A 23,846-nucleotide genomic window follows, 5' to 3' on the forward strand; every position below is an offset into this window, starting at 1 on the left:
CCCATCTATGAACCGAAAGGTCTCCATTTTGATTCCCGGTCAGGGCCCATACCTGGGTTGCAGGCCAGGTCCTTGGTGGGGGCATGCAGGAGGCAGCCAGTTGATGTTTCTCTGCCTCACTTTCTCCCTTCTTCCCTCTTCTCTAAAAAAATAAATTTTAAAAATATTTAAAAAATACTCTTTATTATGTTAAGAAAGTTTTCTTCTATTTCTAGTATGGTGAGTGTTTTTATTCTGAGAGGGTGTTGGATTTTGATAAATGCTTTTTCTGCATCTGTTGAGGTAATCATGGATTCTTTTCCATTTTTTTACTATAGTTTTTTCCATGATGACTTCTCTCCCTTACACTCTTTTCCACCTCCACCCCTTCTCCCCTGCAATCACCACACTGTTGTTCCTGTCCATGAGTTCTTTTTCTATTTTGCTTGATCCCTCCACCAGAGGTGTCAGCCTGTTCTTATGAGTTTGTCTCTGTTTTGCTTGTTAGTTCAATTTGTTTATTAGAGTCCACATATGACTGAAATCATAGGATATTTGTCTTTTTCTGAATGGGTTACTTCACTTAGCATAGTGTTCTCCAGGTCCATCCGTGCTGTTGCAAAGAATAAAATTTTTTTTACAATCTTGTATTCTATTGTAGTGTTGTTAGGTTGATTTTAAAAATATATATATTGATTATGCTTTTAGAGTTGTCCCAGTTTTTCCCGCTTTGCCCAATATCACCATTCCCTCCTGCAATCTCCCCCTTTAATTCATGTCCATGGGTGATGCATGTAATTCTTTGTCTACTCCAGTACCCATACTGTTCTTCACATGCCCATGTTTATTTTGTACTTACCTATTTGTGCTTCTAAATCCCTGTACCTTTTCCCTCGTTCTCTCCCTTCCCCCTCCCAGCTGAATACCCTCCAAATGATCTCCACATCTGTGATTCTGTTCCTGTTCTAGTTGTTTGCTTAGTTTGTTTTTTAGGTTCAGTTGTTGATAGTTGTGACTATTGCCATTTCAGTGTTCATAGTTTTGATCTTCTTTTTCTTATATAATTCCCTTTAACATTTCATATAATAAGGGCTTGGTAATGGTTAAGTCCTTTAGCTTTGTCTTGCCTGGGAAACACCTTATCTGTCCTTCCATTCTAAAAGATAGCTTTGCTGGATAGAGTAATCTTGATTGTAGGTCCTTGCTTTTTATCACTTTGAATACTTCTTGTCAGTCCCTGCTAGCCTGCAAAGTTTCTTTTGAGAAATCAGCTGACAGTCTATGGGAACTCCTTTGTAGGTAACTCTCTTCTTTTCTCTTGCTGCTTTTAAGAGTCTCTCTTTTTCTTTAACCTTTGTCATTTTAATTATGATGTGTCTTGGTGAGGCCCTCTTTGGGTCCAACTTGTTTGGGATTCTGTGCTTCCTGGACTTGTATGTATATTTTCTTTACCAAATTAGGGAATTTTTCTTTTCTTATTTTTTTCAAACAGATTTCCAACTTCTTGCTCTTCCCCTTCTCTTTCTGGTACCCCTATAATTCAGTCTTGGTACATTTGGAGATGTCCCAATAGTTCCTTAGTCTGTCCTTGTTTTCTTGAATTCTTTTTTTCTTTCTTTGGGCAGGGGATGGCTATGATTTTTATTTTTTATTTTTTAAGTATATTTTATTTATTGTGCTATTAGAATTGTCCCATTTTTTTTCCTTTTGCTACCCTCTGCCCAGTACTCACTTTCCCTCCAGCAGTCCCCCGTGCTTAGTTTATGGATTGTGCATATAAGTTCTTCACCTTCTCCATTTCCTTTACTACTCTTTAACATTCCTGTTTATTTTGTACCTACCAATTACACTTCTTAATCCCTTTAAAATTTCCCCCATTCTTCCCCTTCCCCCTCTCCACTGATAACCCTCCATACCATTTCTGTATCTATGATTCTGCTCCTGTTCTAATTGTTTGCTTAGTTTGTTTTTGTTTTTTAGATTCAGTTGTTGTTGTAAGTTTGTTGAGTCTTCTTATTCTCTCATTTTTTGAATTCTTGTTTCTTCATTCTGTTCCAATTGAATGTTTACTTCTTTCTTATGTTCCAATTCATTGATTTGAACCCTAGCTTCCTTCCCTTCACTATTGGTTCCTGTGGATTTTTCTTTATTTTACTTAGTGTAGCCTTCATTTCTCCCCTTATGCACTTGCCGCACTCAGTGAGTTCTCTGAGCATCCTTATCACCAGCGTTTTAAACTCTGCATCTGATAGGTTAGCCATCTCCATTTTGCTTAGTTCTTTTTCTGTAGTTTTGATCTCTTCTTTCATTTGGGCCATGTTTCTTTGTCTCCTCAATTTGGAAGTCCCCCTGTGTTTGTTTCTTTGTATCAGAGCTTCTTCAATTCCTTGTCTGGGTACACCTGTTACATTGTACAGCCTTAGATCAGGGTGACCTATTTCACCGCTTTGTGGTACTGTATGTGGGGGAGGGGTCAGAGAGGGAACAATGCTGCTTTTTGGCACTCACCCCCTTTCCAGCCACTTCACTTAGTTCCCATATGGGACTGGTGTCTCTCTAGCTGCTGCCCTGGTGGTGGTTCCCAGAGTGGATGTGTTCGTGTACATTCTAGGACCATGCAGGCCTTTTAAACAGACTTTCCTGAGAGATGTCAGTTTCTTCCATCACCCCAACCCCAACTGGTTTGCACATCTGGAAGCTTTGAGAATTTTATTTTCCCGGCACTGGAACCCTGGGCTGTGTGGTCTGGTCTGGGGCTGGGATTGTTCCCCAGGTGTCCCTGCCAGCTTGTATTCCCCACATGTGAATGTGCGAATGCCCGTTCCACCAGCTGCTGCTGCCACCTTGTTGCCACCACACCACATCCTCTTCGCTCTGGCTCCTTGTCTCCACCCCTCCTACTTATCTGGATGAATATTTCTCCTTTAATATTTGGTTGTCAGACTTCTATACTGTTCAGTTTTCTGGCAGTTCTGGTTGATTTTTGTTCTGAGATGAGTTGTGATCCTCCCTATGGTTGTATGAGGAGGTAAAGCATCTGAATTCCTTTTTCTTCTTGCTCTTCTGATTAAATGCTTTTTTCTTCCTTATGTTCGAAATCATTGATTTGATTCTTGGCTTCATCAGCTTCACTGTTGGTTTCTTGTAAATTTTTCTTTATTTCACTTAATGTAACCTTCATTTCTGCTTGGATCTTTTTTATGCTGCTGAAGTACCCAATGAGTTCTTTGAGCATCCTGATAACCAGTGTTTTGAACTCTGCATCTGGTAGGTTGCTTATCTGTATTTCATTTAGTTATTTTTCTGGAGTTTTGTTCTCTTCTTTCATTTGGGCCATATTTCTTTGTCTGCTCATTTTGGCAGCCTCCCTGTGTTTGTTTCTGTGGATTAGGTAGAGTTGCTTTGACTCCCTGTTTTAGTAGTGTGGCCTATTGTAGAAAAGTGTACCCGTAAGCTGTATGGGGTGGAGCCTGAGGTAATCACAGTCCTCTCTGTGGAGGGGGTGCTTGGAGAGGGGACAATGCTGCTGCTTGGCTTCTGGGATTATGTGCGGGAGGAAGCTGTCTCCTGGCACTGGCCCTGCTGCCAATCTCTTTAGCCTCTCCCTGTATGCGACCGGTGTCCTTCCAGCTATTGCCCTGGTGCCGAATCCCACTGTGGGTCTGCTTAAACCCTAAATCCATTGTGGGCCCTTTAAGAGGAGTCTCCTGAAGATTCTGCAGTTTTTTTCTGGCACTCCAACCCACACTGGTTTTCACAGTCAGAAGTTATGGGGACTTAATTTTCCTGATGCTGGAACCCTGGGCTGGTTGGTCTGGTGTGGGGCTGGGATCCTTCGCTCCTGAGGTATTTCCTTCTGATTTTCATCCACCACATGTGAATGTGGGACCTGTTCACCTCTCCATGCCTTTCTGGGTCTTTGCACTGCCTACCCATCTGGATGACTGTGGCTTCTTTAAATCCTTGGTTGTTGGACTTCTACGCAGCTCAATTTTCTGATGAATCTGGGTGATAATTGTTTTGTAGTCTTATGTAATTTTTACTGTAGTTGTATGAGGAGGTGAAGTGTGTTTATCTTCTGCCTCCATGGTGACTGGAAGTCGTATTTTTTTTTCATAACCTTTTTGTTGCTGTAAAGTATACATTTATCATTTATCCATATGTATGTTACAGTTGAGTGGTATTATATATATAATGTGTAACCATTACTATTTTTTAAAGCTATTTAATACAATTGATTTTTTAGAGAGAAAAGGAGAATGACAGATGGACATCAGTTTGTTGTTCCATTTACTTATAGCTATTACCACTATTTATACTGAAACTTTCATAATCTGTCCCCATTAAATAACAACTCCCTGTTGTTCCCTCCCTGCAACCCCTGGTAACCTCTGTTTTATTATAGAGATCTCTCTATGAATTTGCCTCTTCTCAGTTGCTAATATAAATGGAACCATGCAACTTTATCTCTTTGCGTCTGGCTTACTTCACTTAGCATAATACTTTTTAAGGTTTATCCATGTTGTAGTGTGTATCAGAACTTTATTCCTTTTTATAGTTGAATAATCTTCCATTGTGTGGATATACTGTATTTTATTTATCCATTTCTCTGTGATGGCCATTTGGGTTATTTACACTTTAAAAAATATATATTTTATTTATTTTTAGAGAGAGGGGAAGGGAGGGAGAAAGAGATGGAGAGAAACATCAATGTGTGGTTGCCTCTTGTGTGCCCCCAGCTGGGGTCCTGGTCTGCAACCCAGGCATGTGCCCTGACTAGGAATTGAACCAATGACCCTTTGGTTTTCAGGTTGGTGCTCAATCCACTGAGCCAAACCAGACAGGGCTCCACTTTTTTGATACTGTGAATAATGCTGCTATTGAACACGGGTGTACAAATATCTGTCCTTTCAGTTCTTTTGGGTATATACTTAGTGGACTTGTTGGGTCATATGCTAATTACCTTTTTGAGGAACACTGCTCATTTCTTGTTTCTTGTTTCTTATTGTTGCTCATGATAGTTTTTCCCTTACTTACTTACTATTTTTGTGGAGGGATTGGCCATTGAAGTTGTTTATTTCCCTGTTTCCTCTGATAACACCTTTAGACACTTTTTACTGTGGCAACAACATTTGTTCAAATTGACTGTGGTAACATTTGTTCAAAATATTTTGTAATTGCTTTTAGACCTTGTTGCTTTTATCAAGTAAAATCAAGTGAGGTTTGAATCTGAAGATAACTGTTTATGTTCTAAGTGTGATATTAACATGAACGGTTTTCTAATGAGATAGTAGAGTCTACTACTCAGAGGCAGTGTTTGGCACACACTACCAAATCTGGTCACCAGCAGAGCCAAGAACAGTTTTACATTTTTAAGTGGGTGAGAGAAAATCAAAAGAAAAATATTTTGTAACATGTTAAAATGATAATGAAATTCAAATTTCAGTAACCATATATAAAATTCTTTTTGAGCATGGGCTTTTTACATTTTGTCTATGACTACTTTTGTGTTATGATGGGAGAGTTGAATAATTAGGGAAAAGACTGTCTTACAGAGTCTAAAATAATTACTATCTGGCCATTAACACAAAAGTTTTATCAGCCTCCTGTGTTTGTTCTCCCAAGAGTTATTAAGTGGTTTTATAAGGACAGTACTGATTTATATAAGTTCTGGTATGTATGTCAAAATATTACTTTGTTTATAAACACATTACCTAATATTTTAAATTTTAATGAATGGAAACTAATTTTGTAGTTAAATTAAAACTACGTATACAACTTCACTGGTTAATGGAAAGGATGTTTTATAGGTGGTCTTTTACATAGTTATTTTGGTCAGCATTTTTTTGGTTTTTAGAGAAGAGGATAAAATGTTCTTCTGTGTTCCAATAGTGTTACAGCATTTTTTGTAATATGTTTTCATTACTTTTGTATTTTGTATACCTCACTAAACTTACAACTTGAAACTTGGAATTTTGTTGTCTTTATTTTGTATCCTTGAGGCCCGTCACAGTTTCTGATAAATAGGTAATCAATACTTATTTGCAGGAGGAATGCATGAGTGAATATTCTGAGAGAGAAATATCTAAGTCATTTCTCTTCTTAGTCTTCCTGCAGAAAGGAAAGCTAGATTTGTATTTTCAAGATGTAAAAAGAAAATAAGTTGGGACTTGCCAGAGACTGAATCAGTTTGAGAAAATTATTATACACTCAAAGGTATTATTGCCCAAAATAGTTTTCTGCCTTGTAACTTATCAAAGTATAGCTTGTTACATATATTTTATTTCATTGATTTTTGTTTTTGGCCTGTATTATCACAAATGTAGTCATAAAAGATTATGGCTAACTTTTTGTAATTAATTTCTGTGGTGAGTAAAAAGATAATTGAATACATGTAGAAGTTACAGAATAATAGAATTTTGGAAGTCTTATTTAGAGGTTATTCTTAGAAGGGCAAATAATGTTAAAGTTTTGCTATAATATGTGGGCCCCTGCAGACTAAAAGGTTGCTGGTTTGATTCCTGGTTAGGGCACATGCCTGGGGTGCAGGCCAGGTCCCCAGTGGGGTCCTGAGAGAGCTAATGAATTGGTTTCTCTCACACATCAATGTTTCTTTCCCTCTCACTCTCCCTCCTTTTCCCACTCTCTAAAAATAAATAAATAAAATCTTTAAAAAAAAATATGTGGCATATCATTTAAACTACATGGAAAAGGATCCTTTGTATATCATTTAAAAATAATAACATGCAGGGTAAAGTTAAAAAAAAATCTTCAGAATGGTGACATCCTGTCTGTATTTTACAGCAAAGCTTATTTGTGATGTGAACATTCAGATGAAAAAATGCTACCTTTTCTTCATTTTAATTGACTTCAAACTCAATATTTTGAAACGGAGGGGTTAAAAATAAATATTAGATTATTCTATTTGTTTTTATTATTGTATATCCAGTATACTATCTGCGTTTACCTGAGATGTTTTAAATTGGTTTTTGCATTACTTTTCCTGATTAATACATTAAAAATCTAGGAGGATTCATTTTTGCAAGGTACACATTGTGTTGGAAGAGCTTTTAACATCTTTACTTTTTGTATTTTGTGAAATAAAAAAGCCTCTGGTGGTAATTTAAGGATTCTTTTAACACCAGAACTCAGTGCAGAGCCCTGGGCCAGCCTTTTGGAGAGAACAAGATTGCAGACACCCAGACTTTGGGGATCAGTCAGAATTGGGCTCAGCAGTTACCAGTGTCTCCTTGGAAGCTTTCTGTTTTGTATTTCTTGATAGTAAATGGAGGTTATATTCACCTACTAGAATTTTTGTTATTTTGTTATATTGCACCTGAAAGGGCTTGGCACATATAGAAGGTTCTCAGAAATGTATTTTTCCTTTTTACCTTGAGATTCAACTTACCAGTTTTTTAAAAATTTACCTACTTAAAATATTTTTATTTGTAGATTTTAGAGAGACAAACATCCATTTGTTGTTCCACTATGTATGCATTCATTGGTTGATTTTTATATGTGCTATTACTGGGGATCAAACCCGTAACCTTGGTGTATCAGGACAGTGCTCTAAACAACTGAGCTATGGAGCCAAGGCCTCCAGTTTTTAAAATGTCAGGAATTTTCTTTTTTTTTTTTAAATTTAAACATTGGTCCCCCAAATTGGGTTTTCCAATTATACATGTTGCTGATCAGCTGAATATACTTTATTGAGGCAGTAGACTTAAGACTGGTTGGCTCTTCTTAGTCATCAAGTTGGTATTTGATCCTATTTGCCAGAAACTTTGGTTACAGAGTTTCCATAAGCCCAACAGGTTTAGTTTTGAGAATCCAAGAAATGTGGATAGACTGGATTACACTTTTTTTTTTTTCCTAGTTTCTTCATATTTTTATTGAGAGCTTCTTAGCACATGCAACATCTTTTCTCAGCTGCTCTTTGTACTTTTGTCATCCCTACCTTTTTGTGGAAACCAAACTTTATACCACTGAAGGAGACTAGTTCAATTTCTGGAATATTTCTAGTAGACTGTTGGCAGTGGGAGGACAAAGTGCCCCCTTGGCGATGGTTTAAAATGTGTGACACTCCAATGTGCTTTGCAGGTTTGTGTGTTCAAGTTTTCCCATTGCGTTGCATGCTCAGTTTCCCCCCCTACATGTATTTAGAGTAGCCTTATGTTCTAAAAACTGAAGTGGAAGATTAAAACTTTCACATTTACAGTATTTCATTACGTTTTTTTTTTCCTTTCATTTATTTATTTGTCATTCAACAAATACTGAGCATTGACAGTGTGCTAGGTACTATTATAATGGCTGGGACTACAGCAATGAGCAAACCACCTGGGTCTTCCCTAATGGATCTTTTAGTTAGGGGCGGTGTGGGGAAAGGTGAATATTAAACAAGTAGTCCCACTAGATGTATAGTTGCAGTTAAACTGAGGGCTAGGAAGAGAAGTCTGAGGAACTTGGAGCATGAATCCCAGGGAAACATCTAGTTTGGGGCTCTGGGAGGCTTTCCTAGGAAAGTGACATGAAGACAGGGTCCAAGGGTTGAGTATGAGTTAACTTGGACATAGAAGGAAGGGGCTGGGAGGGTGGGAGAAAAGAATGAAAAGAGCATTTCAGGCAGAAGGGGCAGCTTGAGTAAAGGCGAAAGGGAACCCCAGAGTATCTAGTAATTTTGTAAAGGCTGTATGAGCTTATGATTGAATTCTGGATATCTTGAGGGTCTGCCATTCAGGTTTCTTTTATTTAAAATTCAGTATTAGATTGTGTGTTCACACCAGTATGAGTGAGAAAAACTCTTCATACCAACCTGTGCCCAGATTTTTCTCTCTGTTCTAATTAGTATCTCTCTCAAGATGCCTTTTATTTATTTATTTTTAAAGATTTCATTTTATTTATTTTTAGAGAGAAGTGAAGGGAGGGAGAAAGAGAAGGAGAGAAACGCCAATGTGTGGTTGCCTCTTGTGCCCTCAACTAGGGACCTGGCCTACAATCCAGGCATGTGCCCTGACTGAGAATCGAACTAGCAACCTTTTGGTTCGCAGGCCAGTGCTCAAATAACTGAGCCATACTAGTCAGGACTCAAGATGCTTTTTAAAGAAATACTTATTTCAGCTAAGATTTTTGACCCATTCTTTCTTGTTTTCTGCTAAGTGTTATTTCTCATAACACTTAGATGCTTTCAATTTAAAATAATTTGTAGAGAAAAGTTTTAAAATCACCTAATTCCCCTACCTGGCAATCAGTTATCAGTTTCTTATATGATTTACTTTTAGATATTTAAGCATTGGTAAGCAAATGCATATAATCTCTATTCCAGGCTTTTTTTTTTAAAACAATGGTAGCACACTATACCACTTTTTGCACCCTTGCCTTTTTTCACCTATTATATCTGATATATCATTCTATATCTGTACACCAAGAACCACTTCATTTTATGGCTACAGAATGATTATTGTGTGATGTACCAGAATTTTGTTCCTTAGTGATGGATATTTAGTTTCCCGATCTTTTTTTTTTTTTTTTTTAATTAAAAACGCTTTTTTAATGTATTGATTTGAGAGAGAGAAAGAGAGCGAAACACTGATTTGTTGGTTCCACTTATTTATGTCTTCATTGGTTGGTTCTTATATGTGTCCTGACCAGGGATCGAACTCACAACCTTGATATATCAGGATGATGCTCTAACCAACTGAACTACCTGTCCAGGGCATAATTTCCTGATCTTTTGCAATTATTGGGTTGGCCAAAAGTTTGGTTTAGTTTTTTCTGTATGATGATTCTAGTAGTGCTTAGTTGTCTTTAACTTCATTCAAAACAATTTTGTTAGATTGTGTTGTGACAGCTGCCACATTGGTGTACATTTTAAAAAACCATCAAAATAGATGAATTTTTGTGCAGCCGTTTTAATATTAAAGATGGAAGAAGACATGCCATATTTTCAGTGTATTATGCTTTATTATTTCAAGAAAGGTAAAACAATCGAAATGCATAAAAAGATTTGTGCAGTGTATGGAGAAGGTGCTGTGATTGATCTGAACATATCAAAAGTGGTTTGCGAAGCTTCTTGGTACTGTTGACATTTTGGCCAAATAATTCTTTGCTTTGGAGCTGCCTTATGCATTGGAAGATGTTTAGCAGCACCCCTGGCCTCTACCCAGTAGAAGCCAATAGCAGGAGATAGCTGACATACTAAATATCCAAATCAATAAAGTTGTTGGTGAAAATAGAAAATGTGTCTTTACGGAAAAAGTTACACAGACTTTTTGGTCAACCCTATACAAATAGTGCCTTAGCCATTGACTTTGTATGTACCTCATTTCATAATCAAACGTGTATGTGTCTACAGGATACATTTGTTTCAACAAATACTTATTGAGCCCCTGCATTGTCTTCAGATTTGTTGATGATAGTGTTAGATTAAGCAGACTCTTGAGTATAGTAGTCCCTCTCTATATCGCAGTTCACTTATCACAGCCTCACAGTATCGCGGGATTTTAAAAAATATTATATTTAATTATTTATCACAGATTTTTCGCAATATTGTGGGATTTTGCTGTACTGTATATGTATGTTGTTAAAGTTACGTAGGTTTAAGAGTGTAGAATAAATGTAAGGTTCCTACTTCGCAGGGGTGTCTAGAATGTAATAGTCGCGATAAGTGAGGGAATACTTACTTGTTAAGTGTTGGAGTTTAAAAATAAGACAAAAAATGAATAAATAGTAGACATTGTCCCTGTACCTGAGACTGTTAGAATCTGGAATTAATATCAATGTAATGTGTGAAGTGCAGTAATAAGAGGTATGCATAGGAGAACGCCTTAAGTAGGGGTAAAGTGGGCCCAAGGAGACTCTTCTTAGAGCCAGATCTTGAAGTGTGAGTAAATATTAGCCACAAGGGGAGAAGAAGCAGATGTTTGATAAGTGGAAAAGCAGATCCAGGGCCTGGGCGTGTAACAGCATGAGATTTTGGTGAAACTGCAAAGTATAAATCTTGTGATGCAGGTAGTGGTGGGCCCTGAATTTTGGTAGGTAAATAGGGGTCAGGTCAGGAAGGGTTATATTCATCAGCCTAAGAACTAGAACTTGGTTTCTGTATTTTACATTTTAGCTTTAAATGAAATCTCATATAGAACACCACATAAAACAGAAAAAGGACAGAGCTACTTTGATCTGGGGCAGAGAGCAGGCAGGTTTTCTTCTGTCTCTTGGGCACCCCATGAGGGGCTCTCCAGAACACTGTCTTCTAGGAATGCATTGAAACTACCTCTGGAATGAAGTTTTTTGTTTTTAAATTGTTAGCGTTATTTATTTGTTTGTTTGTTTATTTATTTATTTTTAGAGAGAGGGGAAAGGAGGAAGAGAGGGAGAGAAACATCACTGTGTGGTTGCCTCTCACTTGCGCCCCCAACTGGGGACCTGACGTGCAACCTATTCATGTGCCCTGACTGGGAATCGAACCAGCGACACTTGGCTCACAGGCCGATGCTCAATCCACTGAGCCACAGTAGCCAGGATTTGGAATGAAGTTTTAACAGAAGAATTTTGAGAAGCCCAGAGGGAGAGCTTACCTATACCATTAAATGTAAAATACAGCAGGTCTTCTGTTCAACCTTGTTTCGTTGTAAGGATGATGAAGGAACTTCGCTCTTGTTTATACCAATTAGCCTCTGGTAAAATTGATTTCCTCATATTAAAGCCGCTACACATTGTTTCACTTTAAAATTTTGTTAAGTTATTGGTTTTAGAGATAGGAAAGGAGAGGAAAACATTGATTTGTTAGGTTGATTCTTGTGTGTGCCCTGACTGAGGATTGAACCTGCAATTTTGATGTATCAGCATGACACTAACCAGCTGAGCTATCTGGCCAGGACTCTTGTTTTACTTAAAGTCTCAGAACCTATTGGCTTACCCCATGTTGTTAGAGGTGGAAATAGCTTGGTGTGAGGTATGGAGGATGGCAATTACATGTGTTTGGGCTGCTCTGAAATTGTTACTTCTGTAGTTTAGAATAGTCTATTAAGAGATGATTAACATCTCCCTGGCCTGTGTGGCTCAGTTGGTTGGAGCTTTCTTTCATAAACTGAAAGGTTACGGGTTTGATTCCAGGCACATAACTAGGTTGTGGGTAAACCTGGTCAGGGTGCATGTTTCTCTCTCACATTGATGTTTCTCTTTCTCCCTCTCTCTCTCTCTCTCCCTCTCCCACTTTCACCTTCTCTCTAAAACCCATAAGCAAGCATGTTCTTGGGTGAGGATTAAAAAAAGAGAGAGATGATTAACATTAATTTTAAAAAGAATACTTTTAGAGATACACACTAAAATAATATGAATGAAATGATATATCTGGGGGTTTGTTTCAAAATAATTCAGGTGGGGGAGTTATAAGTAAAGTAGGCATGAATGTATGTATATATGTTGAAACTGAGTAATGATTGCCAAGGAAATCATTGTACTTTATTTTTAGCTTTTTAAAAAAATATTTTGTTTATTTTTATTGTTTTAAAGATTTTATTTATTTATTTTTAGAGAGAGGGTAAGGGAGGGAGAAAGGAGAGAAACATCAATATGTGGTTGCCTCACATACCCTCACCTGGGATCTAGCCCTCAACCCAGATTAGGGATCAAACCCACTAATTCACACCAGCCAGGGCTCACTGTACAATTTTTGCTTTTGTATATATTTCACTTTCTTCTTATTATTATTTTTGTCCTCACCTGAGAAGTTTATTTTTCGTTGTTTTTTTTTTTTTTGGAGAAAGAGGAAGGGCGGGAGGGGGTGGGGGGGAGAGAAAGAGACAGAGAGAGAGAGAGAGAGAGAGAGACATTGATTGGTTGCCTCCATACAGGCTCTGATGGGGAATGGAACCCATAATAGAGGCATGTGCCCTGACCAGAGATCGAACCTGCAACCTTTTGGTTTATGGGACGAGCTCCAGCTGAGTCAGACCAGCCAGGACTGTCTTTGACATTTAAAAAAATGTTATTTATTTATTTATTTATTTAGAGAGGGAAAGGGAGGGAGAAAAAGAGGGAGAGAAACATTGATGTGTGAGAGAAACTTGGATTGGTTGCCTCTTGCACGCCCCCAGCCAGGGACCTGGCCTGCAACCCAGGCATGGGCCCTGATCAGGAATTGAATCAACCACCTTTCACTGTGTGGAATGATGCCCAGTACACTGAGCCATACCAGTCAGGGCTATAATTGATATTTTTCATAAACATTAAAAGTTCTGTGGATAAGTTTTTAGAGTAAGTGGGAAAGTTACTTTTATTTTACTGAGTGATAATTGTGAATTAGAAAATAAATATAGTGCTTAGACTGAGATGTATTTTTAAATGTGTTTAAAAACTAATTTCAAATTATATGCAAAAATGCCCTATCATTTTTGTAGTGCTTTTGTTGGAAGTTTTAATTTATTTTTATTTTTTAAAAATGATTTTATTTATTTATTTTTAGAGAAGGGGAAAGGAAGGAGAAAGAGAAAGAAACACTGACGTGTGAGAGATACTTCTATTGGTTGCATCTTGCACACCCCCAACCAGGGACATGGCCAGCACCCAAGCATGTGCCCTGACTGGGAATCAAACTGGTGACCTTTTGGCTCGCAGGCTAGTGCTCAATCCATTGAGCTACACCAGCTAGGGCTAAAGTAAACCATTTTTCTGAGTAATTATGAGGAAGACTATAAGTAACTATTATTTTAAAAAATATTTTCTGGTGATTGAGAAGTTAATGTCTATTGTCAGTTATAAGCTGTATTAGTAATCAAGGGTAAACATTTACTTAAGTCTGAGTTGCTTTGGAATTGGTTTTAATTAGTTAAAAAGCTTTGTTCTGATACTGGCTTAATGTGACTGGCATTTTGATTAAAGTTCTACAACCTATATATGAGTACTTATAGGACTTCTGACAGTACTTAATCAGGAACTAATATCAAAGTTAGTATTATACCCATTTTATAGAAAAGCTCTAAGGGAATGATCTACACCAGATTTTACATGTCTGCGTCAATGGATGAACTCTTTTGTAGAACTTTCACAAGACCTGGACTATCATCCTGTTTAGTTGAAGGTGAGTGTTTGTTTAGAATTGAGGCTGGTATGTTACTGTATAGTTGGAGAACAGATTCAAACCTTGAGCTAGACCCATTTTTTGATGGAAGAAGTTATGTCAATCTTTTCTATAGCCCCAGGGCCTAGCCTAGCTTGGTGGTCAGTAAATATTTGTTGAGTGAATTAAAGTGATATTTTGCAGGTTTGTTATAGTTTAGTTTCATAAAAGGTCTTCCTCAAAAAAAAAAAACCAAACAGACAACAACAAAAAAAGTACCCACAGTCTTATCCTTGAGAATCTTTACCTTGTGTTCTCCTTGCTGAGGCAGTAACTGATTTGGAGTAGCCATGGGGGCACTTAAGAGACCTGATAGAGATAAGTCACAGAGACCCTGGAGTGACATAACTGCCTAGCTCAGTGATTTTCAACCTTTGTGATGCAAGAATTTTTAAAACTTTGCAACATGTGACTATTTACTTAGGGGCACCAACCTCTTTTCCCCTAGATTGTAAAATTAAAAAAAAAAATGACAACAGCCCTGGCCGGATGGGTCAGTTGGTTGGAGCGTGATCCCACACACCAAAAGGTCATGGGTTCTATTCCTAGACAGGGCACATACCTAGGTTGCAACTTTGATCCCTGGTTGGGACACATCAGCAGGCAACCCATCAATGTTTCTCTCTCCCCACTCCCCTCTCTTCCTATCTCCCTTCTCTCTAAAATCAGTAAGTGTCCTTGGGGTGAGGATTAAAAATAAAGAAAAAAGACAATAGCCAACACAACAATAGCTGTCCTCTGTGAATTAATTAAAATTATGTCTATTTTTTTGTCAGTTTGGCAAAAAATATTGTATCTTTTGTGGTGTGCTGCAGAATTTTAGTAATTAATTTGTGTGTGCCGTGAGATGAAAAACGTTGAAAATCACTGGTCTAGATTACCAAACCATATCTTTGATTTAAGATTATCAGTTATTTGAGTCATGAGCTGTGGGTGAATTTCAAAAGTAATACATGCCAGTCATTTATTGAGTGATGACTTTTGTACTGGAATGGTGCCAGATCCTCTGTAAACTTTTCTTTCTTTCTTTTTTTAAAAAGATTTTATTTATTTTTTAAGGGAAGGGGAAAGAGAGGGGAGACACATGATGTGGGAGAGGCACATTAATCAACATCTCACATGCCCCAAGCCAGGACCTGGCCCAGAACTTTGACTGGGAATCAAACCCACAGTCTTTCTGTTTGCAGGTTGGTGCTCAACCCATTGAGCCACACTAGCCAGGGCCTAGTTTTGTAGAGCACCACAACCTGTGCTAAAATTCTTGTGTCCTGGGTTTTTGGAACATACTGATGTTTTTATTTGTCTTTCTGTATTGTGATCTAGTGAAAAGAACGTAGATGCACAGAGAGCACAGACATTGCTCTGTTTGGAATTTGGCCAGCTCACATCCTATTCTAAGCCTAAGATTCTATACCTATGTAATCAAGAGATAGTAATTAATATCTGCCTCATTGTCACTCAGGTTTAAATTAAGAGAAACGACATATATGAATGTCCTTAACAATTTCTAGTATTGTGTATCTTTACTACAGCAAGTCCTCTATTAATGTGATTAATGTTTTGTTAAAATGTTGATGAGATGCCTAGGAACTTAACATTTTTTTTAAAAGATTTTATTTATTTATTCCCAGAAAGAGGAGAAAGAGAGGGAGAGAAACATCGACGTGTGGTTGCCTCTTGTGGCCCCCAACCAGGGACCTGCCCTGCAGCCCAGGCATGTGCCCTGACTGGGAATCAAACTGGCAACCCTTTGGTTTGCAGGCCAGTGCTCAATCCACTGAACCACTCCAGCCAGGATGGAGCTTAACTCTCGTTTCTATCAATTAGCCTATGGTAAAATTGATTTTATCATGTTCACTTTGCTTAAAGTTGCAGAACCTGTTGATGATATTAAGGGAAGATTTATTCAAACTGCTTCCTTTTTCCCATGTGAATTAGACAACATTGGAATTGCAGTTGGTTACCTAATATGTCAGGTTCATTACCCTTTTGAGATTATCCTGTTTTACCCCTTCTCCCTCCCATAAAACAAACTTACTTAGGCCTATAAGTGTAATCAAATACTGACTAGCTCTGTGATACATTTATTTCCAACCATGACTTTTGATCAGAATTACCCATGGGGTTTTTAAAAAATTAGGTGCCAGGAGCCTCACCGCAGATATACTGAGTCAGAAGACTCTCCAGGCCAGTGGTATTGGACTTGGTTATTTTATAAAATTTTTCAGGTGATATGTAGCCAGGGTTGAGAACCAATGATCTGCTTCCTCTAGCACTCAGAAACAAATCCCTTAGAGACACAGACTGAAGCGGAAGTCAAAGGAAAAATAAGCCCAGGTCATACCCAACAGTTCCATGATGATGTTATGATAAATGAGAATTGCTCGGGTGCGTAGTAGGTTCTCAATCAGTGAAGGACAAAATTACAGGCAGAAAGACTACACAGTAAAAACTGATTTATGTCAGAATGGTTTGTCACTAGGTTTCCATTGTAGGGAAAATGCCTGTGGTTAGTGTTATGAAAATCCCTAGATTAATAAGAGACCCTGGAATGTTAGAATCATTCAGTTACTGTAACATAGGAACAACCACTACAACAGTTTTTGTTGTTGTTGCCTTAGGCCACAGTGTACAGCTCGCCTTCCCCTTTAAACCTCCTGGGCTTATAGAGGGTTATACCCTTTCAGGCCTGTCTTCTGCACTTTCGTTAAATCTCTTTTATTGTGCATCCGAGGATTTTTAAGCCTTAAACCAAAGGCCTGGGCTAGCAGGACACCTTGGCCTGCAGGGTTCTGTTCTACCTCTTGAGCAGACTGCTCTCCTTGAGCAGCTTCATAGTTCAGGCTGGGCTTCTGCTGATAGTCTCTCATAGCCCCAACCTTACCACATGGTTCTAAATATACCAGTTTCCATGACCAGCCTACCTCAGCTTTTCGGCTTTCATTGGGTCAATTCTCTGATTTTCCTCTGTCCTTTTCCAAGACTTTAGTGATTCCCTTTGATCTATTATTATCTAGGATGTTTTCTTCATTTATTGTTCCTGGTTCTGTTCAGTAAGCAAGGGGCTTTTCTTACTCAGTAACAATTAACTTTTACACTATAATCTTGAGTCTTTTGCCTTAGATTGCTGCAGGCTAAAATTGTAATGCTGCCAGAGATCACCTAACTTCTCCTTGCTAGATTTGTTTACCTGGGCCCCATGTTCCATTTTATTCTTCGCAAAAGTCAACAGACTGAGCTGTGGCCTCCTCTCCCAGGTAGAAAGTATTAGTGAGAGGAGACTTAAGTATTCCAGTTCACTTCTGTGTTCTGTGGTTGGTACATTGCAGTAGGGGCCGGCCAGAAGATGCTGGCCTCTAATCCCTACTTTTTGTTCAAGGACCCTAGACTGCTGGTAAGGTCAGGCTCAATTCACTGTTTTTAGTGTGTGTTTTTACCCTGGCTGGTTTGGCTCAGTGGATTGAGCGTCGGCCTGCGAGCTAAGTGTCGCTGGTTCGATCTTCCAGTCAGGGCACATCAGAGAAGGAAAACTCTGACTCCAAAAACCTCCGCTGCCTTGCGGCATACCTCTTCAGGGGAAAGGCTAAGGGAGTAAACCCCGACAGAAAATCCGGAGCCGGAGTCCCGAAGGCGGTTTGACGTTGTAGTCAACACCGGCAACTCCTGCGGCGCACCTGAAGCCAAGCTGTATTGACTCTGTCTTTCCCTTGGACCCTTCAGCTGCGAAGAGAGGGGGGGTCTGCTGCATGGGCAACAGCAGACCGTCCATATCACCCTGCCCAGGCTCTGTAGCTTCAGCTTCACTGGAGAGGACACTCCAGCGTCATCGCAAGATGTCGATTCAACACGGGAGGAGACAGATAACCGTGTCACTCTCTAGTCGGACTGCACAACCATTCTCGGCGGTGCAGATAGACTCTTAAGAAGCTACACCATCGTCTCTCGAGACGGATGGCTGCCGATAGTGTGTGTAATTTCTTATTTAATTTTAACCAAATGAAATGTATGTCAGGGCTTAAGACTTTAAAGAATTAGTGATTTACAAATGCACAGAATAGTGTGGATATTTATCTTCTTCTTACCCTGCTTATCCTCTAGTCTTAGACAAGTTATTTGGTCCCTTTGCCTTTCATATTCGTGTTTTAGTTACAATATAATGTAAATCTTGCTATTAGAGTTAAGCTGGCCTCAAAGGAAAGGAAGTGATCTGCAAGCATTTTGATTTTGATAATGTTGTTTTGATTTTGTGTGTTTACATATTTTTATCATGTGCTGTAGTTTCTCAATAAAAATGATCCAAGCCCTGACTGGCCGCATGGCTCAGCTGATTGGGCATCATTTGCAAATTGAAATGTCGCACTGGTTTGATTCTGGTCAGGGCATATGCCTGGGTTGTGAGTTTGGTCCCTGGTCGGGGCGCTTAGAAGAGGCAATCGATTGATGTTTCTATATCTCACATCGATGTTTCTCTCTTTCTCTTTCTTCTTTCCTTTCCCCCTCTCTAGGGATAAATAAATTAAAAAAAGATCCAAGACAAGTGTTCAGTAACAGCGGCAATAGCTACATCTCTAAAGTGTTTAGCGTGCAAAACAGCAAATCAGCACTGCCAAAATGGCAAGATACTGTAGGTGTAGGTTGAATGGGGCAGGGTTTGTTCAACCTAGATCTTTTAGGAGGCATAGGGGCAGGAGTAATGCAGTGTGAGGAAATATTTAGTACAGGTTGCACTCCAGCTAGTTTTTAAAGTATAGGTAAGAGATTATGTAAGAAATAAGCTGGGGTGGGCAGATTGAGGCCTATTTATTGGAGGGCCTTAAATACTGTTTGGGTAAGTGATATGTACTTGATTTGATTGACATTAAAGGTTTTTAGAAAGACAGTGCCAGCATTTGAATTGTGCTAAGTTGTGTTTATATTTAAATATTTTTAGATCATGTTTGGAATTTGAAATATTTTTCTGTAAACATAGTATTAATGGAGGTTAAGTACTTATACTGTCATATCAATTCTTTTTTTAAAAAAGATTTTATTAATTTTTTAGCAAGAGGGGAAGGGATGGAGAGAAACATCTCCCTCTCTTTGGGGACCAGACCTGCAATGCAGGCATGTGCCCTGACCAGGAATCAAACCAGCAGCCTTTTTGCTTTGCTGGACTACGCTCAACTGAGTCATGCCAGCCAGGACTGTCATATTAATCTCCCCCCCACCTCTTTTTACTTTATTTTATTTTATTATTATCTTTTAATATGCTTTATTGATTATGCTGTTAGTTGTCCCAATTTCTTTTCCCTTTGTTCCCCTCTGCCCAGTGACAGCCCCTCCCTCCAGTTGTCCACCCCCCCTTTGTCCATGCTCAGTGGTTGTGCTTATAGTTCTTCTCAACATCTTCCTGTCTACCATACTCCCTCCTACTATGCTTCTTAATTCCTGTACCATCTCCCCTTTCCCTCCTTCCCCCTCCGTGCTGACCTCCCCCCATAATGTTCCCCATACCTATAATTCTTTTCCCACTCTTGTTGCCTACTTAGTTTGCCTTTGGTTTGGTTCCCTGGCTTCTGCTGTTGATTGTTGTGATACAGTTTTCATTTTCATGTTCATAGTTTTGATCCTCTTTCTCCCAAACAAGTCCCTTTAACATTTCATATAACAGTGGTTTGGATCTGATGAACTCCTTCAGTTTTATTTTGTCCTGGAAGCACTTTCTCTGAAATAGAAGTGCCCTTCTATTCTGAATGACAGCTTCGCTGGATAGAGTACAGTAATCATGGTTGTAGGTTTTTGCTTTTCATTACTTTGAATATTTCTTGCTAGCCCCTTCTTGCCTGCAGAGTTTCTTTTGAGAAATCAGCTGATAGTCTTATTGGGACCCCTTCTTATGTAATTCTCTTCTCTCTTGCTGCTTTTAAGATTCTCTCTTTATCCTTAATTTTTCACATTTTGATTATAATGTGTCTTGGTGTGGTTCTCCCTGGGTCCAGTTTATTTGATACTCTCTGTGCTTCCTGGACCTGTAAGTCTGTTTCCTTCCACAAGTTAGGGAAGTTCTGCTTCATTACCTTTTCACATAATTTTTCCATTTCTAGTTCTTCTTCTTCACCTTCTGGCAACCCTATGATTCGGATGTTGGCCCGCTTATAGCTGTCACATAGGTTTCTGAGACTCTCCTCATTTTCCTCACTTTTCGTTTCCTCTTTCTGCACTGGTTGACTGCGGGAGGAGACAGATAACCGTGTCACTCCCTAGTCGGACTGCACAACCATTCTCGGCGGTGCAGATAGACTCTTAAGAAGCTACACCATCGTCTCTCGAGATGGATGGCTGCCGATAGTGACTGTTTGTTCCTTCCCTATGTTCCGATTTGTTGATTTGATCCCTGGTTTTCTTCCCCTCACTACTAGTTTCCTATGTGTTTTTGTTCATTTCAGCAGAGCTAGCCTTCATTTCTTCCCTGTCTTGTTTAAGATCTGCTGTTAGGTCTGTAAGCATTCTTATAACCAAAGCTCTGAACTGTGACTCAGAAAGATTTTCTATCTACTGATCTGTTAGATTAGATATTTGCTGTCTGGTCAGCTGCGTCACTGGGATTTCTTTCATGATCTGTGCCATCCTGACAGTTTTGTGTTTACCTTTGATTCCTGAGTGTGGCTGTCACACCTCCTACACTGTAGAGGGTGGAGCCCCATGCACTTGTGATAACCAGGCGACCCTTCTCACCACGCTGTGGCGTTTTGTTTGTGGGTGGGGGTCCAAGATGGATTCCTGCCATTCACTTTTCTCCTCCTCCCTCCCTACCCACTCTGGGCTTCACAATCCAAGGCAGTGGGGGTCTCCTTCCCCAGAGTTGGAATCGCAAGCTGACGGGTCTGGTCTGTAGCCGGGGGTGCTCTCCAGGTGCTCTCGCCTCCCCTTAAATATGGGTGTCTGTGCTTACCGCCATCCTGCTGCTGTCACCACTGCTGCCACCATCAGCACAGCTTGACCTCTCGGCCCCGGCTTCTCCCCTCCTCCCCGTCCGGATGAGCACCACTTCTTTATAACTTCATATGTTGGACTTTCATGTAGCTTTATTTTCTGGAACTTCTTATTATCTTTGGTTTTGCGGTAGTTGTATTCCTTCTTAGTTGTGGAGGGAGACAGAGCATGTCAGTCTAGGCCTCCACTTTGGCCGAAAGTCTGTCATATTAATTTTTGAAGTAATTGAAATTATGTACCTATGCAAAGAAGTACAGTAAATAATATAGCAACTGTCTTGAGTTGTTACTGTGTGCCAGGCACTTTATAACAACTTTATGAAGTATAAATACAGAGACCCCATGCTTTTAATCATTATACTATACTCTCAAAATGGTTTCATACTAATAATTAAGATTTAAAAAATAAGTAGAACCCTTGAATGCTGCTGCTTAGGATGGAATCAGGTATGAGTAGAGGAGGAATAACAGGCTTCTAATAATATAAGCTAATACCTACAGTGCTACACACTAATAGCTACTGGCATTTTTTATATTAAAGATTTTATACATTAGCTTCCAGTAGCCCTGAGAAGTAGGTACTATTATTGTCCCCATTTTAGAAGATGATTCAAATGAGACAGAGACAAGCACTTTCAGATTCCTTTCAAGATAATTCAGAATATGATAATGCTAATATCTTTGGGGCATTTTTTTCTCACGATTGCTAGGAAATTCTGTCCTGTTGCATTTCTCTACATTTTATTTTGTTCTGCAGAGGAGATGTATATTGAAGTTTACTGAAAAGTACTCAATTCCCAGTCAGGGGCTTGAACCTGTGATCTTTTGGTGGATGAGATGACGCTCCAACCGAGTGTAATCAGGGCCTGATTCTTATTATACCCAAATATAACTGACTAGATTATTTTACTTTGCAAGTGTTCTGTGAGTGATTTGGTTGAGATGCATCTTAACTCCTCTTCAGTGTGACTTGAATGAAATATAGTTGTGAGACTGGGTTGGAGTTTTCTTGTTTGTTTGTTTGTTTGTTTTCATTTCACATATTCTTTGAGTATTCTAGGACAAGTGTTAAGGATGAGGAAGTTATCCTGCTTTCATAGAGTTTGCACTCTAGCAAACAATCTAAGGATGATAAAAGAAAATATTTTATTCTTTCCTTTGGTTGCTGCCTCTTTTTTTTTTTTTCTTTTTTCAGTTTTTACATTTTTATTGGGGTCACAGGGGAGGGGATCTCCCTCTGGTCAGTGGAGGTATTCACAGTTTCTTCATCCACTGCAGGCTTGGACCCTGGGGGTCCTGGGGGTGCCTGGGCATGTCAGGCATATTCCCATCATCTCAGATGGGCGCTGGGTAGTTGTAGGGTGTGACCTTGTTGATCATGGCAGCATACTTGGTGTAGGAGCTGAAGAAGAGCATAGTTACAGCGAGGCCCATGATGGAGAAGGATGTGACCAGTACCAGCTCCTTGGCCCAGGCATTTTTGAGGAAGGCGGCGAGTCTCCCAGCCATCTTGGTCTCTGCCTCTTATATTTTTTGCAGATTGATTCCATAAACTATTTCTGGTGAGAAAAGTCAGCTTTCATCTTTAATTTGAAGAATCATCTACACCTTCATATATAAAAGAAAAGCATCCAGGACTTATAGCATCCAAGAGTTTCAAGGCTGGGAAAGAAGTTTCCAGAAAGAAAATCAGATCTAGTTTTGGTCTCCTGAAATTTCATTCCTCAGGAAGTATCAATGAACCCAGCGTCTGTGAAGGAACAAAGTTGGACTATAGGATCTATCAGCCTACCTATCATCATCTCTTTATGGTCCCACCAGCCTGTAACCATTCCTACTGAGAATGTCCAATCCCGCTTGATTTGTAGGGGTTCTGCAGCAGGTATTACAGAGGCTTTCACTGCACCAGTCTGGGCTGGCCCCCAGTGTGCCGGACTCCCATGTCTTGCTTCTTCAGTGGATTCCATCTTTAACCAGACCACCATCAACTAGAGAAAGCAGGTTTTTGTTTGTTTGTTCTTTTGTCTATTTTTGAAGAGAGCTGAGTACCTTCAAATGATTTGATATACTCACACATGATTCATGAATGCTTAGATTAAAAATATCAGGGGCTGTTTCTAACAAAACATTAAAAGCAGGTTTCTGTTTTCATTTGTGCTTACAAAGGTTGAAGTTAGAGTTGAGAGAGGCTTCAGTGAGGAAGGTTGATTTGTGACCCTTCCCAAAATCTAAAGTTACTCCATGGCTTTGGAGAAAGCCAAATTTGTTAGTGTGTCCAATGTCTGAGTAGACTAACTACAGTCCAACCTCCACAATGAAGAAATGTTTGGAAAGAGATATTCCCTGTTTTACTGGAATAATTGTTTTGGATAGCTTTTCAAAATCTGGGTATGTGGAAGACTAATTGGTAATCTGAAGGTTGCTTAGAGAACTATAATTTCAAAATTTAGTAGTCTGACTAAACTCTGATGTGCTACCCCTGTCCCAAATTTAGTGGTATTGCTCATTTTCAAACCAGGGAATTTTGGGGGTAGTAACTGACTGTTGGCTGTCTTTGAAGACCTTTAATGTTTATGCGATTAAATATGTCATTTATCTTTTAAAAAATTATTTATTTTTTAGTGAGAGGGGAAGGGAGGGAGAAAGATAGGGAGAGAAACATCAATATGTGGTTGCCTCTTGTGTGCCCCCCTAACTAGGGATTTGGCCTGCAACCCAGGCATGTGCCCTGACTGGGAATTGAACCAGCGAGCCTTTGGTTTGCAGGCCGGCACTCAGTC

General features: G+C 39.2%; 1 protein-coding gene and 1 pseudogene across 6 annotated transcripts in view; one reads left to right on the plus strand and one right to left on the minus strand.

Moving 5' to 3' along the window:
* Positions 1-23,846, plus strand: part of NSD1 (nuclear receptor binding SET domain protein 1) — a 158,000-nt gene that overhangs the window by 33,261 nt on the left and 100,893 nt on the right. The window lies entirely within an intron of this gene.
* Positions 22,321-22,576, minus strand: LOC150000495 (NADH dehydrogenase [ubiquinone] 1 alpha subcomplex subunit 3 pseudogene; annotated as a pseudogene).

The sequence above is a fragment of the Furipterus horrens genome, unplaced genomic scaffold, assembly GCF_987537825.1.
Source record: "Furipterus horrens unplaced genomic scaffold, mFurHor1.1.pri manual_scaffold_10, whole genome shotgun sequence".
NCBI lineage: Eukaryota > Metazoa > Chordata > Mammalia > Chiroptera > Furipteridae > Furipterus > Furipterus horrens.